The sequence below is a fragment of the Mauremys reevesii genome, linkage group 8 (assembly GCF_016161935.1).
Source record: "Mauremys reevesii isolate NIE-2019 linkage group 8, ASM1616193v1, whole genome shotgun sequence".
Taxonomy (NCBI): Eukaryota; Metazoa; Chordata; order Testudines; family Geoemydidae; genus Mauremys; species Mauremys reevesii.
The window spans coordinates 94,923,782-94,947,578 of record NC_052630.1 but is presented as its reverse complement, the minus strand read 5'-3'; the positions used below and the strand labels follow the sequence as shown (position 1 = coordinate 94,947,578).

At 43.4% G+C, this 23,797-nt stretch overlaps 1 protein-coding gene across 14 annotated transcripts in view; it reads right to left on the bottom strand.

Moving 5' to 3' along the window:
- Positions 1-23,797, bottom strand: part of DAB1 (DAB adaptor protein 1) — a 684,943-nt gene that overhangs the window by 353,753 nt on the left and 307,393 nt on the right. Inside the window, exon 1 of one of the 14 annotated variants that reach the window (XM_039485617.1) lies at positions 14,590-14,604. The exons of 12 other annotated variants lie outside the window; for them this stretch is intronic. The gene's annotated coding sequence lies outside the window, so the exon portion shown is untranslated. Of the gene's footprint in view, positions 1-9,426; positions 9,522-14,589; positions 14,605-23,797 lie in introns of those variants that run through there. One more of the 14 variants, XM_039485616.1, reaches the window with a different exon arrangement.

Sequence of the window (23,797 nt, the reverse complement as noted above, 5' to 3'; positions counted from 1 at the left end):
TCTCGTCCTTTAAGTGCAAGCTGAAATTATTTTTTTAAAACACAACCTTTAGGGAGTGAGAGCAGCCACAGAAAAGAAGCAATGGATGGTAAGGACAGAGCGGATCTAATTCCAACAGTGTTGTTTTTCAAAGTGATTCTAAGAACGATATTGCGAGGTTCAATGTTCATTGTCTCTCAAGCAATCTATATTACATATGCTCCATTTACAATGTTTCCCTCCTCCTCCTCAACTTCTAGTTCTGCGGGCTCAACCTGGGATCTAAAAAACAAGCTGTAGGCTTTCTGGCTTCCATACCACCACCAGTAATATGAATATTCTACAATCAGAATTTAGTTAACATTTCTGTTGCTAAAACAATAGCCACAGTAGAATGTAGTTCAACCTCCAGATGTGTGTATACTTAAGTATAAACCTTATTTTCCTTGCTAAAGCAAGCAGATGTGACTGAATACACAAAGGGGACAAGATGCCACTTTAAAACAAAGTCACTTTGCTTGTCAGACCTGTACTTGAAATTAAGAGCTTTGAGAACCCTGGACAGAGATGTTCTCTGACTGGCAGTCAGTGATGTCATACCTGGGTCAATTACAGAAAGTAATGCCTGTATTTACCTTTAAAAAGAAATAATTCTCTCTCTGAAATTGCAGTAAGACACTCCAGACATCCCATTTCCAAGGGATTACACTGCACTTTTCAGGTAGTTAAAAGTTGCTGAGCCTTTTGACCTTGTGCCTCCAAACATTACTGGAGCATTATCACACACAGGAATGCACTGCTTGTCATGTGTGTCTTATTGCTTAAATAAAGGTCGGTCATTCAGCAATCTGATCTGCAGACTTCAGGTTCATCTGGCATGAACGGTTACAAGAAAATAACATATATGTAATAAATTACACTATTAATTAGTTTATGATTTCATCTGGGAAATGGGATATATAAATAAAATTAAGAAACACTAGGGAAAAAGTATGTCAGGCTGGAATAAAGGCATTTCTCAGGTCATTGCCTTAAACATAGACATTTCATGCTAGGATAATGCTTACATAAGAAAAGTAAATCTTTGAACATTACAAAGCTGAAGTCACTAGAGCTAATCATCACACCAGATGAGACCCTGGTTTGCTTTATCATAATAGTGTTCAAAGTATAATGAAAATTAGGCAAGGTGAAAATTGATACCAAGAGCTCTTTTTAACAGCTAAGAAGTTAACACTATTAAATTGGAAATCTATATACGTTCCAAGTATTGATCAACAGAGCAGAGGTCTTTGGGATCTTGCCTCCGTGGAATGAATACCTTACAATCATGAGAGAAATTGTACCTCTACAAATATTTGTACATCTGCATTCGTTTATCTTGCATGATTAAATACAGACTGCTTCTGTTCTTCCTCTTTATCCTCTAGGGAAATTTATCATCAAAATTATTGTACAGTAGTCATTACTCTATCTTCACTTAAAACTTGCCCTACATATTATTTTGGGCTTAAAAAATGTTGCGTTGTATAGTATTTCCTAGAACAGTCTTAATCATTACATTTAAAAGATTGCTATACGGCAGCTTACACTGCATTAGAGAGAAATAAAGTGGAAGTCCATATCTAAATATTACAATTCTTATTCGGCTTTTGTTCCACAAATCATAACAATGCAACATTTCAATTCCTTAAAAGCTTTCCCTCACTAATTATGGAGACTCAGGGTTTTACCCTCCTGCTCAAAAAGGGACACCTAGTGGCTTCTGTCTGATTTAGCTGGATAGCAGGGAAAGTAGGTGGCAAACAGAAGAAAGCTAGAAGGCAACCTGCAATCAATTCAGAGGTAGGTAGGTGCCTTAAATCAATTTTATAGGGACCACACTCAGCTGGAAAAGCCAGGCTGGTAAACAAAAAGATAAAATATATTTTGTTATTTTTGTTTTACATTTTTGTTTAGGACAAAGAAAGAACAACAGATAGGGAGAGGAAGCAAGGTCTAGTGGTTAAGTGAGTCAGATGATCTGGCCTTGATTCCCAACTCTGCCAATGATTTGCTGTGTGACCTTGGGCAAGTGATTAGACTACTCTCTGCCTAGTTTACCCGTGTGTAAATTGGGGATAATAATGCTTTGCTCACAGTGATGCCTAAGGCTAGATTAATTAAGGTTTATAAAGTGTTTTGAGATCCTTGACTAGAATAACGCAAAGTATTATTATGATTTTAAAAGAAGTGATGAATAGAGTATATAAAAAGATTAATAACTTCCCTTCTGAGCTTCTGGGAAAAGATTTTTAATATTAATCTGAAACTAAGGGTATAGTCATTCTTGAAACACAGAACCCTAATAGCGAGGACAGAAGGAATTCTTGATGGACACCATAGCAAAGTGAGACTCACCGGTGTGGCATCTCCTGCTGGTTATCCTGGGAATTAGCTCTTGTCCAGCCCACAGTGCCCTCTGCAGCCGGAGTCTCACCTGCCGCTGGCCCCATGTCCCTCCCAGACCCCAGTGCCCTTTACCTTGGGGTGCTGCCCCAGCAGTACCCCACCATGCTCTGGGTCTCCCCTCCCAGGGGAACCCCCAACCCTCTCACCCACAGTCTGTCATGGTCAGTCATCATTGGCAAGGGGGTTGGACCAGCTGCCTCTGCCTAACCCCGGGCTGCACCTCTGCAACCCCAATACCTCTGTAGGCCTTCGCCAAGGCCTGCAGCCTGGGGGTTTACCAGGCTGGAGCCCCCCAGCTTCCTTGCCCTATTCCCCAGCACTGCTCCAGTTTCAGGTACCGTATGTTCCCCGGCAGCCAGGCCCTCTCCCTCCAGGGCTGGAGAGAGACTCCTCCAGCTTCTGGCCCCAAGCCCTCTTCTCAGGGCCAGCTGGGCCCTAATTGAACTGGCCTCAGCTGTGGCTGTTACTACAATCAGCCTAGCTTGACTGCTTTTCCCCTGTTCTCCGGGTGGGGCAGCCGCCCCACTACACACACACGTATTATGATTGATGAATATGCCTAGAGTAATATAAGGCCCACTGCAGATGCTCCATGTGCTAAATTTCTGTTGGCTTCATGAATAAATAAGGGCTGCAGGAATTAAACCATAGGGTCGTTAATAAACAGAATGTGCAACGTCCATTAACTAGTTATAACTCCGCATCTTTGCAAAGGACGTGGAGGAAGGAAGGCAACGTGAGGAGGAAGATGCTGAGCTTCAGCTAATCTCTCAGTCACCGGGACCAGGAAGTGCCCTGCAACCTGACACATGATGAGAGGTAGAGGTCAAGGTCGAGATCAGTTGCTTCCTTTTCCTCGATTTCATCATTGGACTTAAGGCATACAAATTAGTCTTCATTTTTTTTCCTTTTAACCACTGATAATTTGATACGAAGACACCAGATGTGACAGGTTGGATCACAGAACCCGCCTTGGGAGCTGCCAACTGATGTGCCAAGACTACCTCTGCTCCTGTTTTCCCTGCCAGCTCAAGACTTGCTGAGCCAGGCACTCCAACAAAGACCCAGGGTCTGAATTACTTGCCCCAAAACTGCAGGTTTACCTGAAAGCAGCTCACAGAAGTGTTCCTGTCTTTAGCACTCAGATGCCCAACTCCCAGTGGGGTCTAAACCCAAATAAATCGTTTTACCCTGTATAAAGCTTATGCAGGGAAAACTTATAAATTGTTCGCCCTCTATAACATTGATAGATATGCACAGCTGTTTGCTCCCCCAGGTATTAACACTTACTCTGGGTTAATTAATAAGTAAAAAGTGATTTTATTAAATACAGAAAGTAGGATTTAAGTGGTTCCAAATAGTAACAGACAGAACAAAGTGAATTACCAAGCAAAATAAAATAAAATGCGCAAATCTATGTCTAATCAAACTGAATACAGATAATCTCACCCTCAGAGATGCTTCAGTAAGTTTTTTCCTCAGACTGGACACCTTCCAGGCCTGGGCACAATTCTTTCCCCTGGTACAGCTCTTGTAACTAGGGGATTCTTCATGATGGCTCTTCTCTCTCCTCTTTGTTCTGTTCAACCCATTTATATGTCTTTTGAATAAGGCAGGAATACTTTGTCCCTCTCTGGGTTCCCACCCCCTCCTTCTCCATGGAAAGACACCAGGTTAAAGATGGATTCCAGTTCAGGTGACATGATCACATATCATGCAAGACTTCATTGCCCACTTGCCAGCACATACATATACAGGAAGACTTACAGGTAAAACACGCTCATCTGCAGACAATTGTCTTGGTTAATGGGAGTCATCAAGATTCCAAACCACCAGGGGCGGCTCTAGGCACCAGCAAACCAAGCTGTTGCCTGGGGCGGCCAAATCTAGGGGGCGGCAGGCTGGGCCGGTGGACCTGCCGCAGTCATGCCTGCGGGAGGTCCACCGGAGCCGCGGACGACCGGACCTGCCGCAGGCATGACTGCGGAGGGGGCGCTCGTCCCGCGGCTCGGCTGGACCTCCCGCAGGCATGACTGCGGCAGCTCAAGCGGAGCCGCCGGACCCGCGAACCCGCGGCTCCGGTGGAGCTCCCGCAGTCATGCCTGCGGCAGGTCCGCTCGTCCCGGGGCTCCGGTGGACCTGCCGCGGGAGCTCAACCGGAGCCGCGGGAAGAGGGGACCCGCCGCGGGACCGAGGAAGGGCGGCGCAGCACACCGCGCTGCCTGGGGCAGCCTATTTTCTAGAGCCGCCCCTGCAAACCACCATTAATGGCCCACACTTTGCATAATTACAATAGGCCCTCAGAGTTATTTCATATTTCTAGTTTCAGATACAAGAGTGGTACATTTATACGAATAGGATGATCACACTCAGTAGATAATACGCTTTGTAATGATACCTTACAAGAGGCCTTTTGCATGAAGCATATTCCAGTGACATTATATTCACTCGTCAAATTTTTATAAAATCATAACGTCACACCGGACACCAGCAAATGTTCCAGGACTGTCCTGATGAATCTTTTTAAAGGGCCTCCTGTAACTGAAGGGACTGTGCTGATTAGCCATGCAACACCCTAGAGGGGCAAATGAACGCATGTAAACCTCACAGCTGGAAAGACACCCAACGCTATATAATAGCAGTTCTTCAATGCCAAAAATGACACTCATTCTTTTCCAGCAAATTACGCTATTAATTATAACGGGGTTTTCATGGCAGATCCTGTTCAGGGCATGGTATTTTCGGTGTCCTTTTGCCCTGTGCTGCCATTTTACGTGTATAAAAAGCTTCAGACGTGCAATCAGCTGCAAAGATGGGCAGCATCAGTAGAGATCTCACCCAAGAGGACTCTAACCTGGGATCAGGGATGTGTGAAGATCTCCAGTTGCAGGGCTCCAGATGCTCTGGGACAACTGTAGGTAAGTCAGGGTTATGGCTGGTGGACCCATGCAGTACACAAATACATTGAGATAAAACTTCCATATGAGAGGGAGCAGAAGGACATCATCAAGCCCAACATCCTAATGTAATAGCAGCCCCAGGCCCCCGTCTGCATGTAGCAAAAAAAATAAAAAAATAAATGGTGTGGCTTTACTCCATTCCCAGAATTTGGCCCCAAAAGTGTAATGAGATTCTTATACAGACACTAGGTCTGCACATAGATTTTTTTTGTTTTGTTTTGGTGGATATACTAGTGGGAAAAAGTAGTCTCCCCAAATCATACAGGGCAACCCAAGAATCCAAAGAACTATAGACAGCCCGAAACCCAGTTGGTGTCTTTAAGTAGCATTTTAATTCTTTGACTTAGTGAGAACATTTAAAATAGTTTGTTTGTTTTCTACAACACCGACGCTGCTAGGGGTTCTCTTCTGCTTTAAATACCAATATAATCTGTGCCTAGAGTATACCCAGATAAGGCCACCTACCGCAAAAGTACTTTCTGTACCCAACCTGAGAGTGAGAACTCTGGTTTTCTCCGACATACTAAAACAAGCAACATTACATTTAAAAAATATATATGCCTCAACTGAAAAGTCCTTCTAGAAGAAGATGCTGCATGGGAATATATTTGAAACAACATGAAGACAATGCTCACGGTCAGCATTCCAGGACACTTATTCAAATGGAGACTGGACTATAACATGGTTCTGTACCCATTATTTTTCACATAAATTTTGGCATTCAAAAGTTAAAACGACCTTACTTTAAAATACATCATACATTAGATTATTAGTAACAATTTTACTAATTTTAGCTATTTAAGACAACTTTACTTTTCATGTGCTGTGTATTTATACCTCCCTACTGTATCTTCCACTCCATGCATCTGATGAAGTGGGCTGTAGCCCACGAAAGCTTATGCCCAAATAAATGTGTTAGTCTCTAAAGTGCCACAAGGACTCCTCGTTGTTTTTGCCGATACAGACTAACATGGCTACCACTCTCAGACCTGTTACTTAGGACTTGCCATTTTACTGTTATGAACTTTTACCGGTGGAATGAAATCCAGGCTGATCACAGCACAGCTTATAAAAGGACAACTATTTTCATATTTATCTGCTAACAACACGGCACAGCTTACCCCAAGAATTTCTTGCACATTATCAGTATCAAAGTATCATTTTTTAGGCAATCCATGTAGGACAGGGGTGGGCAAACTATGGCCCCTCAGGGCTTTGGATCCGGTCTGCGGGATTGCCCCCCATGGCGCTGTGGGCCCCACACCGCTCTCAGAAGAAGCCAGCACCACATCCCTGCGGCCCCCCCGGTGGGGGAGGGGGCAGAGGGCTCCGTGTGTTGCCCTTGCCTCCAGGCACCGCCCCCCCCCCCCGCAGCGTCCATTAGCCAGGAATGGGGAACCGCAGCCAATGGGAGCTTCGGGGGGAGGTACCTGGAGGCATGGCAAGGGCAGAGCACACGGAGCCCTCCGCTCCCCCGCGCCCAGGAGCCTGTCATAGGTCTCACCCCCACTCTGAACTTTAGGGTACAGATGTGGCAATCTGCATGAACACCTCTAAGCTTAACTACCAGCTTAGATCTGGTCTCGCTGCCACCATCTAGATTTCTGAGTACCTGGAAAACTCTCTTTCTCCCCAAAACCTTCTCCTCCCTGGGTAGCCTTGAGAGACTCCTCCACCTATTACCTGGTGAGTCCAGATCCAATTCCCTTGGATCTCAAAAACAAGGAAGAATTACTCCTTCCCCCTCCCTCCCCCCCACCCCACCAATCCCTGGTGAGTCCAGATCCAATTCCCTTGGATCTAAAAAAACAGGGAAAAAATCAATCAGGTTCTTAAAAAGAAGGCTTTTAATTAAAGAAAAGAAAGGTAAAAGAAAGAGAAAAAAAACCTTTGGGAGACAGCATACCAGCTAATCTCACAGACAATAGATTTAAAACAGAGGATGTTCCCCTGGGCAAAAACCTTAATACACACAAGAATACCCAATTTGATAATTCCCCTAATTGCACAAAGACAAGTTACAAAAGAAAATAAACATAAACCTATTTATTCCTTTCTAAAACTTACTACTCTGATAAGAAGCTGGTTCCTTGATCTTTTTCACTCTGGCTGAAACTGAAACTGACTCTAAACAAAGGAAACTTCCCTCCTTCCTTTTGAAACATCTTGTTCCCTCATTGGTTCCTCTGGTCAGGTGTCAGCTAGGCTAGGTGAACTTCTTAACCCTTTACAGGTAAAAGAGGCATTAACCCTTAACTACATGTTTATGACAGGGCCGCAGTGCTTCCTGGAGCGGTGCAGGGCCGGGGACAGGCAGGCATGCAGGGAGCCTGCCCTGGCCTCGGTGGACGCCGCTGCCACCCCAGAGCTGCTTTAGGTAAGTGGTGCCGGGCTGAAGCCCGAACCTCTCCTGCACCCTGCCCCCCAACTCCCTGCCCTAAGCTCCCTGCTTACCCCCCACACCCCTCCTGCACCCCAACTCCCTGCCAAGCCCCCTTGTACACCCCACACCCACCTGCACCCCAACTCCTTGCCGAGCCCCCTCGTGCACCCCGCACCCCTCCTACACCCCAAAACTCCCTGGCGAGCCCCCTCATACACCCCACACCCCTCCTGCATCCAACCCCCTGCCCTGAGCTCCCTGCTGCACCATGCACCCCGTGCACCCCAACGCCCTGCCCTGAGCCCCCTGCCGTACCTTGCACCACTTCTGCACACCAACCCCCTGCTCTAAGCCCCTTCCCACATCCTGCACCCTCCTGCCCCCCTGCCCTGAGCCCTCTCCTTCACTCCACACCCCTGCTGCACCCTAACCCCCTTCCCTGAGCCCCCTCATATACCCTGCACCCCTGCTGCACCCCAACCCCCTGTCCTGAGCCCCACCCCACACCCCGCACCCCTCCTCTGCCCCAATCCCTTGCCCTGAGCCCCTTCCTGCACACCACACCCCCTCCCACACCCAGAACTCCCTCCCGCACCCCAGCCCCCTGCCCTGGCCCTGAATACAATTTCCCCACCCAGATGTGGCCCTCGGCCCAAAAAGTTTGCCCACCCCTGATGTAGGATCAAGGTCCTATCTATATTTGGGAAATTTTCCAAATAAAACTCACTCAACTCTAACAGTGTTAGCAGCATGGGATGCCCTAGAGTGGATGGGCTGTCCTCATTTTTAACAATGTTAATCAGATCTGCACTGATCAGGGTTATATAACGTGGTGTTGAAATAGTGGAAGTAGCGGAACATACATGAGGCCAGCCATCATAATGCCAATGGAGCAACTGAGATAGCACAAATCCTAGTCCCTTGGACCAAGCCAGGAGATCTGGGTTCCGTTCCACAATTTTGCTGTGTGACCTTGTGAAGAGATTAATGTATTCATGTTTCGAAAGTGCTATAAGATCCTGCTACAGAGGTGCAAAGTAGTCTTCTTAATGATAACAGCACTCTCTTTTTAGCAGTGGAACAGCACACATTCATTTCTCAGAAAAAGTGGTGGTGCAGAGTCTGCTTCATGGGTGACATGCACTAATGGAACCATTATCAAGGAATAATGTGCTGCCATTAGCACATGTAGCTGTGAAATAACATGGGATTTTTTTAAAACACATTGGGCCTAATTCTCCTCTTATCTTCACTGATGCTACACCATTACATTTAATGAAGTTACCCATCATTTGCACCTTTGAAAGTCAGAGAAGACTCATTCCTGAGTAATGTCACCCAATGCCAGAAATTGCAGTGGGGCAAGAAGTTGTCTCATCACTGTCTCCAACGGATAGCTTCCAAAACAGTGCTCTATACATGTTTAGAAAAGGTAGTTGTGAATTAGTTCCATGTAAATATTATTGATTTTACTATAAATTAGATTGCAAATTGCTATTTGTTAAGTTTTATTGCAACAAATCTTGTATACGGGGAGGCCTATTTTCATCTAATTTATACTGGTGTAAATGAGGAGTATCTCCAAATAAATGAATGAAGCTATACTATAATTATTAGTAGTGCAGAGGAGTGTGTCACTGGGTACTCACTCACCACAGGTGGTGCCTCCCCCTGGCTGTTCTGGGGGATTAGCTCTCTTCCAGGGCCGACACCTGCCCATGAAGGCTCTCTCCCCTGTTGTCCACTCTCTCACCCTTTGGCCCCTCTCACAACAGGAGATGTAGCTTCCTCTTTGTGACTCAGCCCTCCAGATGGGTCACTGTGTGGTTTATCCTTCCAAGATACAGTGTTTCACTGGATTCGCTGTCCAGGCAATATGACTCCATCAGTGGCTGGTAGGGGATCCTGGGCCTGTCCACACTCCAGGTTCCAGCCCAGGGACCCTATAACATGCAGCCAAGGTCTGCTCAGTCCCTGCTGCTCTCTTCCTGGGCTGCTTCCTACCCATCTCTCACAGGCTCTCTTTTCCACCCTTCTCTCTTCCAAGTATGCCCTTCCCTCAGGGCCAGGCTCCTTCTCTTTCTCTGGAATTCCCCCTTCCCCTTTCTAATACACAGAGGATAGCTACAGACTTCCTCACTGCAGCCATTTCTCTTGCCAGCTTCCTGGCTTTATACTAGTCCAGCCCATACCTCCTCAGCTGGGCTCCATCTTCCAGTCAGGGATTGCTTCTCCAGCCCAATCCCCTCAAGTACGGCCCATCACACTAATCAGCCCTTTCCCCAGCCCCTCCAGAGCTGGTGTGGGGTGAACACCCCACCACAAAGTGCCTGTTGTGCTAGACACAGCGAGAGACAGTGCTTGCCCCTCTCTGTGCTAAGACCTTACCCTCTAAACACACAAGATAGACAAAGGTTAGGAGGGGAAACAGAGGCACAGAGAGATGAAGTGAGGTCACACAGCAGCTTGGTGGCAGAGCCTGGAGTAGAACCAATGGCTGTAAGGCCAGCATCAGGCTTTTGTAAAAACAACATGATGAGAGCACCACTTTTGGTTATTTTCAGCGGAACACCTTTACACTCACACACTGATCAAACACTTCTGTAGAATCTGAGCCAGTCATACCGGCCCTGATTCTGCTCACATACACATCACACCAGCATTAGTCCAGTGACTGTATGGAGTCACTCCTGACTGACAACAGTATCAGAAGAGTATCAGGCCCACAGGGAAAATCCACATTGTCAAATAGGCAGGATTGGCTCTAGGCACCAGCAAACCAAGCACGTGTTTGGAGCGGCACAATTCCAGGGGCGGCATTCCAGGAAGTATTTTGGTTTTTTTGCTTTGGCAGTTGCGCTCTCGGAGGGTGTTTTTTTTTGCTTGGGGCGGCAAAAAATCTAGAGCCGGCCCTGCAAATAGGCTGCAAATAATAAGAGAACATTGTATGAAACTGAATTCTTGCTGATTATATGTTTAATTACCAGTTGTGATTATTTTATATTGACATTTCTGTGCAGTGTGTATGTGTGTAATATATATATATATATATATATATATATATATATATATATATATATGTTGGTTTCAACCTATAGCCAGGGGACTGTGGGCGGATGGGACTTCTTGCAACAATTGTAATTTGACATTATAACTTTTTTTTAAAATCTTTCAGTAAAGGTATAATTGTTTTTTAACTTAAAGATTCTTTCATTTAAACTTAAATGTAGGGACAACACAAAGGCCCATTCCAATGTGGGACAATTACTGTCAATGTATAATGGAAACCTTGTTTGCCAGAAAATGATCCTTTAGCACTTGTGAAATGTGCATGCAGAATTCCAAACCATAGTACAAGTCACCACTCACTAACAGCTATCATGCCACAATATTTGAGATATCACTGTTATTTCTTATGCTAAATTTAGGAAAACACTGGAATATCCTCACACCTCTGTGTGGTAACTGCTAATAAGTTTTAGCTCTTTAATAGTGATCAGAGTATGAATCAATTTGTTTAGATCATATCACTCTCCAAGAGGAGAAGTCAAGAATTTCATAGGATTAGCTGGAGTTGGCCACTCTGAAGAGGCCCCACTAGATGTAGTCAGAAAATGAGGATTTCTTCCACAGAAAATGTAGGGGAAAACACACACACACCTCATTTTCCTCAAAGCTTTGCATGGGAAATTTAGACTTTTTAGCAAAAATTCAAAATGCAAAATATTTCTGTTTTGGAAATGTCACTGCAGTGCCTCATGGAAGTTGTAGTTCAGTTGCCCCATGTTCCTATTCTTCTCTATAGACCAGACTCCCTGTTGTGCTACTTCTCCCACAATGTACCATGCCCTCCCATTTTGGTGAGGGGAACTGGTGCATCACAGGAGATGAAATCCATCTGGGGATCCCAGTCCATGGACATAAGGCAACTGAACTACAGCTCCCATGAGCCATATACTAATCAAAATATTCTGTTTTTCGGCTGAAATCTTCAGCTTTTTGACAAAAAACAGAAGACTTTGTCTGTGAAAAGCAGGCACGTCTCACACAATTTGTTTAGCCGAAAGCCACATTTTCCACTGAAAAACACTTTGATAAACATTTTCAACCAGCTGCCAACCATTCAGGAGAGGCCAAGCCAGGCCAACAGATAGGAGACAATAATCCAGCAAAGAAACAGATTTTTGAGCTATAATAAAAAATTCTTGAATCGACCTTGGAAGAAGCAGGTCTTCAGAGATTAGTGGGAGGTACAAGGCCAGGCTTGACTAAGCCTTGAGAAAGTCATTTCCTTTATAGCATTTCCTGGCATGTCACTTAACCATTCTGGCTCTGATTCTGATCTCACTTATATCTGTCTTTCACCAGTATAATTTCACTAACATGAAGTACTCCTGGTTTACACTGATATAAGGGAGAATCCAGGCCCCCGTGTCTCGTTTTCAATGTCTGTAAAAAAGAAGGAATATTTACCTACCTCACAGGGGTGTTGTGAGGATCGATGTTTGTACAGTAATTTGAAACTATAAAGTGCCAAGGCATGAAAGTACGAAATATTATTATTAGCATGTGTTTTGATACTCCAAAAAGGCATTCTTTTTAAGCTCTTCGATTTCTTTGACACTGGTAACTGCCTTCCAATGTGGCTCAAAATCCCCACTAGAAAATAAACATCAGAATAATGAGCTTTCCTTATTTAAATCACCAAATCGGCACAATAAGCTCATGTTTAAACAAAAAATAAAAAGGGAACTTGCTGCTGTGCCAGAACAGCAGCACAATCAATTTTAATTAGCATTGCTCATTGTGGGAAATGATAAGGTATCAGTCATAGTAATTGGTGGTGTTGACAATTAGTCAAAGTCATTAACATCTCAAGACCTAGGACGAAAAAAGGCTTGCTGAATTTTAAAGATTTGGATAGGGAAAAGCTTACTATGAAATTCCTTAATTTTTGCATAGCCTGAACACATTGCTTGGATTTATTATCTGCTAGTTTTCCTCCAGAGCACAAGAGCTGTAATACAACATAGCCAAACATGACCAGCACTTGATCAGTGAGGCTTTCCATTTAAATGTGCGGTAAGCCAGGTGGCTTTTAACACATTGCCCTTCCATCGCCACATGTAGCTTAGCTGGTGAACATGGCTATGTCCCCGCTTATAGATCATTCCTTTTGTCTCCATTCACCCTATGCGAGATTCACTTTCCAAACCAAGCCAGATCTGGTTAGTCACTTGCAGGACTGAGTGGATCAGATATTGCTCCCAGCTGATAGAAATGCCTTCAGTAAATGAACTGGAACAACTCCACATCCAATATGCTCCCGTGCTGGAAAATAAGCTTTTTATGTGCATAGACCTAGATGTGGAAGTCATCCATACAGCTAAATAAATATAAGCAACTGCTGCTTTCAGATAGTTCCAGGACTGCATCTCTTAGCAATTGCTTAGGTTTATTAGAAGCTCAGATGTAATTCAAAACTCATCACCGAACAAAACAATGTTAAACAAAAATATTTAGGTCTATATTCACTTCTACCCCTCCTAACCCCCGGCCTTTGCCTATATGGACTTGTCGTCTCTGAAATATAGTATACAGGTCGGTCGCATCTTACGCTGGGGTTATATTCCGCAGTCAGCGCGTAAAGCGAAAATTGCATATAGTCAATTACATTGAGCGTAATGGTGAACGGAATCGCCTGCACTACAGGTACAGTATTAAAATCGTTATTTTTCTTTCTTATTCTTTTGCCGACCACGTGAAGAAGCTGAAATCGTGCATGTTAAATGTGCGTAAGATGCAACAGACCTGTACTCGAGCTGGCCTCACTTCAGTGAGAGTGACCACACTGCAAACTACATTCAAATGTCACAGAGTGATTGAATTAACAGCTAGGTACAATGTCAGCAGCACTGGAGCTTCAACCTTTACCGCATCACAACCCAGCTAGCTGGAGCTTAAAGCCGCATTTAACTTGAGCTAGAGATTTGTGTGTGGGGGCCAGGGTTGGGTTAGGAGCAAAACTCAAGCTATAGCTCGAGCTAACACCGTAGTGAAGACATGCTCTGCTCTCCAAATTCACTATGTAACTACCTGCAGACACAGAACTTGCATTTGAAACGACGGCCCATGGTTATGTTATGCAACAGAGTACAGCGGAGAGAGACAACTTGTATTGTTAGCCCTTGTGATGCTCGCCAGAGGTACACAGGGTTGCAAGGCACCTCACCACAACCTGTCCTTAGCATGAAGCAGTCCGCTGTGGATCAACTCCCCGACATCACCAGCCTCTGGCAACTGACTTCCAGACCTCACACGCCTCGCTCCTCTTGCACAAGTTAGATACACACCATCTCCCGAGCCCTCCGAGTGTACCCTGTAGCATCCAGCCCCTTATCCACTGAACGCTCACAGAATCATCTGGCCTGGTGTTCCCAAAGGAACAGCTCACACCAACTTGTAAAATTCAGCTGAGGACCACCACTTTGCTTAACACTACAGCATTTAGATATATATATATATAATGAAGACAAGACATTTCTTATCAAAGAACAGAGATTCAAATGACAGCGAGTAAGACTATTGGAAACAAATGGTTACATACAAACCAAAATCATGACACGCTTTCTAGAGTCTAAACTTAACGAACAGGTAATGTTCTGTCTAAAAAAGTTTCTCTCATCCAAAGTTGTCTCCAGGGTTTTCAACCAAGCCTGGCTAAGACCCATTTTTCATGAGGCAAACTCGCTGTTGATTTACTTCCTCAGAGAAGGGCGATGGAGTGTCTTAGCCCCCAAATATGATGCAGCAAACCTTTGATATGCATTTCCAGATAGGGTCCTTCCACCCGCCTCTCTGTTTTTCTCTTCCCATTAGTTTCTTTCTTTGAAGTTCTCACAATACTTCATTTGCATTTGGTTCAGACTGGGGAGCAGCGACCAATTATGAACCACACAATGCTTAATTTACATTTAAATGGCCAGAAAAAATATACATTTCTTGTGTGTCAGAAAGCCTGTTTTTCACCTTTGCTGGTGACCAGTCCCTAGGTACAGACTTTAAGAACATATTTGAAGTATATATACATAACTCCTTACATAGTAACTGCACATGCATTTTACAAGGATATTGGTAGGAACATAAGAGCGGCCACACTGGGTCAGACCAAAGGTCCATCTAGCCCAGTATCCTGTCTTTCCAGAGAAGCCAATGCCAGGTGCCCCAGAGGGAATGAACAGAACAGGTAATCATCCAGTGATCCATCCCATCACCCATTCCCAGCTTCTGGCAAACAGAGGCTCGGGACACCATCCCTGTTCGGAGCAACACAGACTTTTATTAGAGACCTCACATAACATGCTTTTGGTGAGCTGGAATGCTAATACCAGACTCAGGAGATTCCTGTAACCTCTATGCACCCCCTCAATGCCCCTTGCCAGTTGGCACAAAGAGATTCCTGGATCACAGTGCTTAAGAGAACTGAACGATTTTACATGTCAGTGGTCAAGTAAAACCATAAGATTTTTGTACAGATAAAAACAGCAAAAAAGTGGATGGCTGCTATTATCCACATTTTTCAGATGGGAACAAGAAAGACACACAGGAAGTGAGCGTATGAGTCCAGGGGTTTCTTGTCTACTGAAATGAAATATTGCTGTAATATCCCTGATCTGTGAAGGACTTTGATCCACTGATGAGTGGCGGTGCACTTAATGCCTTTGTCCTGCTTTCGGATTAGTTAAGCAACCTGTAATGTATACTGACAAAGGTTCTGCTAAATTAAGGGAACTTCTGATCACTCTAAATGGCTGAGAATTTTTAGGCGCCACATGAATCTGTTCATATTTTTTTTTCCAGAGAAACCTCAGTTAATTTCGATTTATTCCCCCTCACCCCCATCTTCCCCTTCATTTACTGCAAATTTTGATGCATAACAAAATGACAAACACTTTTCTGGTGCTGCCATGTTTCAAAAATAGCTCAGCTGCCTTGCATAACATGTGACTCATTTATTCTTTTATCCAGTTTAATATATTGCTACAATTCCAAATCAGGCAAAAATGACAAGATCTCTTCTTCTGACATAGATACTTGCTACAAAGACATGGACATTTTTTCCCTCCAGTTTATGACACCTGCCAATCACCATTACTAAGCACATACAATTATGTTGTTATAAAGACCATGTAAATATCTCCAATGACACAATGGGAGAAATCCTGCTTGCCTGCCATCCTCACCAAGCAGCACTATTGCCATAAGTGCCAAAGTACAAGACTCCCCAGGAAAACAATTCAGATTAAAAGCAAAGAAACTCTGACTTAAATTCCCACCTCAAGACACCCCCTCAGGCAAAAACCTGAATAAGCAGAAAGGCCTTGCAACTGAGCTCCTAACGATAAACAACATTTCCAAGGTCAATTTCATATGACCTTCAGTGCTCATCATTTTCTGCCCAGCTTCACAGATTATCATTTGAAATGGATGTATACCTTCCCTTTATGGCATTACTTTGCACTTCATTTAAAAGTGTGGGTTTGGATTTGATTCTCTGTTTCATACACACAAGCTGTAACAAGACCACAAGGCTCAGCTGGGTTTCAATTGACTAAAATGACTATTCAGTAACGCAGCGTGTTATAAACGCCAAACCAAATCAAGAGGAGTCAGGCACACCGTTTTTTCCTTCTCTTCCCCACTGTTAGTGATATTGTTTTAGACGCGATATCTTGTCTTTTTTTATGTTGTGGAGCTTTGATTTTCAAGAAAATGTTTTAATAGCCTCCAACAGAAAACAAAAAGTTGTATTTAGTGCTTTTCCAAGATTTGAGATTCCTCTTGCAGACCGGTAGCACGCTCACTTTAGATAAGATTAAAGCTGACGGAGATGAAGCTGTGCTGGCCCACATCCTTGGGCTTGCTCCAGGGCCTCTAATCTGCATTTCATCACGATGTGAGCACATGTTCCCATTATTGGTACACTCATCTGCATCACTCTGAATGTTAATCACACGCTAACCCAATTTCCTCAACGAATTTATTACTTACTGTTCATTAAAGTTCATGAAACCTAATGTGAGCCCGAAATAAGCAGAGCAACCTTAACAAGTAGTTCTTAGCTACAGAGAAACTCAGACTCGGTAATATAAGCCCAAGGGTCTAATGCTTAAAATATATATATCAAAATCTTTCATATATTCCTTTTGTGCACGTGTGTGTGTGTGTGTGTGTGTGTGTGTGTGTGTGTGTGTGTGTGTGTGGCAGAGCTGGGGGTTGAAAGACTATAATAGTATTACAGTTGGCATTTTTTATAGGGTCCTGATTAGCCTATCAAAAGTCCTGCTTTAACTTTTAAACTTTTTGCTTCAGTGAACTGACAGGGAGCATACTGAAGGGTGAAGCCAGAAAGGATGTTTTGTCCTGCTTTCCCTCAGGAATTATTTATTCCCGGTGGCCCTGATCCTGCCACCACTTACACACGTGCTTAATATTAAACATGTAAGTAGTCCCATTGATTTCAATGAAACTGCTATCGTGCTTAGGAGTTAAGCACAGGCATAAGCTTGGGAACTTTGTCTTCTGAATAAGGAGATAATACAAAACAGAATAAAGAAATGGGAGTTTTTTAGAGAGCATCAAACTTTAATAGATTTATTCTATGGTATTTTAGCTCATGTTAGCCATGATATTTTCTGTGACCAAATACATATGCTCGGTGATTACTCAAGTGGAGAAGAGTTTTTGGAAAGATGTGATGCAGGAAAATCAGCCTAATAATGGGAACCCATCTGCCTTCATTACTAGAAATGTGCCTGCTGCACAATCACAATAAATGACAAAGGTTAACATAACAACAGCATCTGTGCGGTATCCACGGCAAGTCTGACTGAGAAGAACATGGTCTGGAAAGTACATACAGTAACTCCTCACTTAAAGTCATCCTGGTTAATGTTGTTACATTGCTGATCAATTAGGGGACATGCTCCTTTAAAGTTGTGTAGTGCTCCCTTATAATGTCCTTTGGCAGCCACCTGCTTTGTCTATTGCTTGCAGGAAGAGCAGCCCATTGCAGCTAGCTGGTGGGGACTTGGAACCAGGGTGGACCAGCAGCCCCCTATCAGCTCCCCCATCAGCTCTCTGCTCCCCTAAGTTCCCTGTGCAGCAGCTGCCCAGCAGGCTAACAATTGAAGCTGTCCCTCCCCGCACTGCCATGTGCTGCTCCAGCCCTCTGCCTTGGAGCTGCTCCCTGAGACTCCTGCTTGCTGTGCCGGGGGAAGGGAAGGAAGAGGAGGGTGAATGTCAGGGTGTCCCCCTCCTCCCTGCTCCTGCACCCCGCTTACCGCACCTTCCATAGAGCGGGGGGGGGGCACACCAGGGATCAGGACAGGGGGAACTTTCACCAGCTGTGGTCTCAGCAAGCTGATCTAATTAACAAGGCAGTGTATTTAAAGGGGAAATGTGCATATCTCCCTCCATTCCTGCTGCCTTGTAGAGGGAGTTAACCCTTGAGGGTTCAGCCAATTGCTAGTTCATCATTTAGCAGTAAGGGAAATATTCCACCCTCTGACTCCTCCACCTCAACCAAGCTTCACAATCATCATCACTGTGTATCAGTATTAAATTGTTTGTTTAAAACTTATACTCTGTGTGTGTGTGTATATATATATAGATATATATAGATATATAGATAGTCTTTTGTCTGGGGAAAAAATTTCCCTGGAACCTAACCCTCTCATTTATATTAATTCTTATGGGGAAATTGGATTCACTTAACATCATTTTGCTTAAAGTTGCATTTTTCAGGAACATAACTACAACGTTAAATGAGGAGTTACTGTACTTTTTGATGCAACAATTGCCATTGAAGGTGTCCTAACTCTTTTGACACTATGTAAGAATCACCATTGGAAAGATACATGAAGCAACATTACATTTCAAAGGAAACACTAGCACAAAAGCAGCAGAGTCCTGTGGCACCTTATAGACTAATAGACATATTGGAGCATGAGCTTTTGTGGTGCCACAGGACTCTTTGCTGCTTTTACAGATCCATACTAACACGGCTACCCCTCTGATACTAGCACAAAAATGGACTTGGAAAGAGCATTTCAGGCAGGGAAAACTGCGACTGACAAGTTTTCTGCCCCTAAGAGATTTCACAGGATGCAAGGTTTTCAGGCAGGCACTTAAGCGCATGCTTAACTTTAAATGCTTGAATAGCTCCACTGGAGTCAACAGCACTACTGACATGCTTAAAATTAAGTGCATGCTTAAATGCGTTGCTGAACTGGGTCCCAAAGCAGTTGCATTTGATTCTCTCTCTTTGGAAGGAGCCAATGAAATTTATTCTAATCAACAGTTACAATAATCATTGGTGTCTACATCTCTAATGAACTCTGTGCATTTTAAATCATCTGAATTTCTTACAACAATCCCTCAAAATCTTGTGAGCACACCTCTACAACCCTGTTGAGTCCCCAGTGTAAAGTGCTAAAACACTCCAAAAGATTTTATGATTGAAATATTCAATCAGATAATACTAGTGCCAGGATAATGAAGCCTTTGGAGGATTTGTTTAATCAAGGGTAAAATAATTTTAAAAGAAGTTTTAAAGGAAGCAAACATGTCTGGGGGAAAAAAATATACTGACTTCTTGCCAAAGAGGATTATTTCTACAAACCAGAAAACGACACCTGTTGGCAGTTTAATGCTAATGTGAAGTCTGTTTCTAGGCTAAAAATTATGCATCAAGAAAAATATAAATATAATTTTTGTTCACAGCTGTGTAAATGAAAACACATCTGTTAGGAAAAGGAGTTACAGATGTCTATTATCCATTATTCAAAATTTCCACAGCCACTGAATTAATCTATGTTGAAATTAGAAATTTACTATTTTTTAATTAAATCAATTTGCATTTTTTGGCTAATTAAATAATACAAAACCATAGAGAGGAAGGATGGTTATATAAAATAATAATAATAATTGGAGATATACCAATCTCCTAGAACTGGAAGGGACCTTGAAAGGTCATTGAGTCCAGCTTCACTAGCAGGACCAAGTACTGATTTTTGCCCCAGATCCCTAAGTGGCCCCTTCAAGGATTGAATTTACAACCCTGGGTTTAGCAGGCCAATGCTCAAACCACTGAGCTATCCCTGCCCCATAAGGTGCTGGACTAGGACTCGAGAGATCATGACTCAATTCTTCATTCTGCCAGAGCTTTCCTAAGTGATCCAGGGCCTACTCCCTCTGGGCCTCAGCTCTCCATCTGTAAAAAGGGGCTAGTAATACCTCCACTCTCCCACTCGCTCTGTCTTGTCTATTAGGTTGTAAACTCTTCAGGGAAGGGACTCTCTCTTACTGTGTGAACATAGACTGCCCACCACAATGGGGCCTCAATCTGAGCTGGAGTTGGTTGATGCTGTTCTAGTATAAATTAATAACAACCATCACCGCCCATGACCTTCAGCATGTACCATCAGTACATATTGGTGGAGCATATAGCCATCATTTTGTGTGGCCCAGGGTATTATGCAAGGAGTGCAAAACAGGGATTAGACTAAACAACTGGGATTCAAGACTTCTGGCTGGGATGATTGAACCTTGGCAGTTAATTGTGAAAAGAGGAAGTGAGACAGAGAAAGGAGTCTCTATCGTGCGTAATATCTGTCTCTTAAGGAATGAAGAAAATCTTTAATTAATATGATTCAAATCTAAAAGGGATTTTTCCCCCTCTGAAAAGTACTCTCTGTTTGCAAGGCAAATCCCAAAGCTTAAGTCTTAGAGTCAGCACAGAGTTACTGTATTGTACGCCAACACTGCCCACCGTACATGATCCCTTGGTATTTTGAATTCTGTACAAGACATGATTAGACACAACAGGTTATGCTTTTGGCACATTTTCTTCCTTTTTCTGTGTTGTTCTATAAAGTGTGGTATTATAGAACATTGTATTTTCACAGTCAGGGGAGAAATTCTGATTCCATTTAAGTTAAGGGAATTTTGCTATTGAATTTAGTGGCGCCAGGATTTCACCCCAGATCTTTATTGTTGGGACTGTAGAATGTGTGAGATTTACATATAAGTGATCAAAAATAGGTTTATTTATCTCAGAAAGGAGAATTTATTGTCACATCAGAGTGCAAAAAGGTGACTTGAAATGAATGGAAGGGACAATTAACACACAAAGAAAATACTTCTTCACATAGTATGGAGCCTACACACCATCCTGATGGGTTTCTAGATATCAAGTTGACGATCACCTTAGAAATCCATGGATAAATACACACCTTACAGAATATGTTGATTTTACTGGATTTTCAACAGGCCTTGATAACTTCATAACCCATAAGAATATTTATAACTAACACAGTTTATAGGAGTAATACAGTGTTTTAGGGTATAAGCAGAAATAAAGAAGCAATTTAGCACCCCCACATGTACAGCACTGTAAAATTGCCAGATGCATCACAGGAGATTTTTACCTTCCTCTGAAGCACCAGGAGTTGCCCATTGTCAAAGGCAAGTTTACAGGACTTGATGGGCCAATGATTTCTTTCAGTCTGTAAAACCCTATGTTCTGCTTCTCTGTTAACATTAATATCCTTCAAACAAATTACCTACAGGGATTTTTTCTCTGTTCAGTGTTTTAACGTTCATTAAAAGCTCTTATGGACGCTATGTCTCTAAATGCATTTATTCAGAAGTAAACTACATGAGTTCATTTGGTCACATTTTCAAAAAGTTGCAGTATATTTTTATTACCTGTTTTACATTAGATAAGCATGAAATCTAATGGTTACTGTTGGATACAATACCACAATTTTACTATAGTAATTAGCCAATGCTTGTACAGTGATTTGAAGCTGTAAACTACTATAAGTGCTCAGTATTAATTGGTACATCCTGTGTAAAATGTTCTAAACTTCTGAATGCTAGACATAAAATGAGTTGTTATTCTGTGTGTAAGATTAATTGTATTAACCACATTTTCATCACAGAAGCATAGGACTGGAAGGGACCTCAAGAGGTCATCTAGTCCAGTCCCTTGCACTCATGGCAGGACTAAGTATTATCTAGACTGTTCCTGATAGGAGTTTGTCTAACCTGCTCTTAAATACCTCCAACGATGGAGATTCCACAACCTCCCTAGGCAATCTATTCCAGTACTTAACCACACTGACAGTTAGGAAGTTTTTCTTAATGTCCAACCTAAACCTCCCTTGCTGCAATTTAAGCACATTGCTTCTTGTCCTAGCCTCAGTGGTTAAGTAGAACAATTCTTCTCCCTCCTCCTTGTAACAAGCTTGTATATACTTGACAACTGTTATCATGTCCCCTCTCAGTCTTCTTTTTTGCAGACTAAACAAACCCAATTTTTTCAATCTTCCCTCATAGGTCATGTTTTCTAGACCTTTAATCACTTTTGTTGCTTTTCTCTGGACTTTCTCCAATTTGTCCACATCTTCTCTGAAATGTGGTGCCCAGAACTGGACACAATACTCCAGTTGAGGCCTATTTAGCGTGGAGTAGAGCAGGAGAATTACATCTCAAGTCTTGCTTACAACACTCCTGCTAATACATCCCAGAATGATGTTCGCTTTTTTTGTAACCATGTTACACTGTTGACTTATATTTAGCTTGTCGTCCACAATGACCCCCAGGTCCCTTTCTGCAGTACTCCTTCCTAAGTAGTCATCTCCCATTTTATATGTGTGCAACTGATTGTTCCCTCCTAGGCTACGTCTACACTACCCGCCGTATCAGCGGGTAGCGATCGATTTTTCAGGGATCGATATATCGCGTCTCATCTAGACGCGATATATCGATCGATCCCGGACCCGTGGCAGCGCGGGAGCGACAGAGCCCCGACATCGATCCCGGCGTGGCAGGGTTATCGATATAAGATACTTCGACTTCAGCTACGTTATTCACGTAGCTGAAGTTGCGTATCTTATATCGATTTTTCCCCTTAGTGTAGACCAGCCCCTAAATGGACTACTTTGCATTTGTCCTTATTGCATTTCATCCTATTAACTTCAGACCATTTCTCTAGTTTGTCCAGATCATCCACCGGTCTGGGTTCGGCAGTGGGCTGAGTGGGGCTGGCAGCCGGGACCTCGGCAGGCAGCAGCTTGCCATTAAAAATCGGTTTGCGTGCCGTCTTTGGTACACATGCCATAGGTTGCCAACCCCTGCTCTAGCTAGTTTGATCTCATTTTGTGCCCTGGCCTTTCTAATTCTGTCCCTACATACTTGTGTTATTTGTTTATATTCATCTTTTTCATCATCATGAAGCCTTTACACTGGCACAGCATTGGTCTAACTTCTATAACAAATATTAGTTTCACAAAAAATTGCCTGAAATCTGAAGCCCCGGGAAGGACTAATAAATGGACAACAAAACAAACAAGGGCTAAAGCAGAATATGCCATTTGTTGGACACTCTTTTGTTGGGCAGTCATTTTTCTGTTCAGAAAAGCTTCTCTCGAACCAAAAACGTGAAAGGGCGGGGGGGAGAGTAAAGTATGAGGAATAAAATGGAAGAATTATAGGAACAGAAACAAAAACATGGGAATATTATAATAAATCAAAGTCTGAGTCATTTTATCTTAGAGTGAACACATTAAAGACTGTAGTGTTGGCAAGCAGAGTGAGAGTAGAGTTAAATGCAGGGGCAGCTCTAGGTATTTTGCCGCCTCAAGCACGGCAGGCAGGCTGCCTTCGGCGGCTTGCCTGTGGGAGGTCCCCAGTCCCATGGATTTGGTGGCACACCTGCAGGAGGTCCGCCGAAGCCGCGGGACCAGTGGACCCTCTGCAGGCATGCCGCCGAAGGCAACTTGCCTGCCACCCCAGGCACGCACTTGGCGTGCTGGAGCCTGGAGCCGCCCCTGGTTAAATGAAACCCGCAGCTCTGGATTCAGACTTTCTGGCTCAGCTCTGCTTTATATATATATGGTCTGGTAATATTTGCAGAAAGGCTACGTGACACAGGTAAAGCTGTGTGTGATCAAAGCAA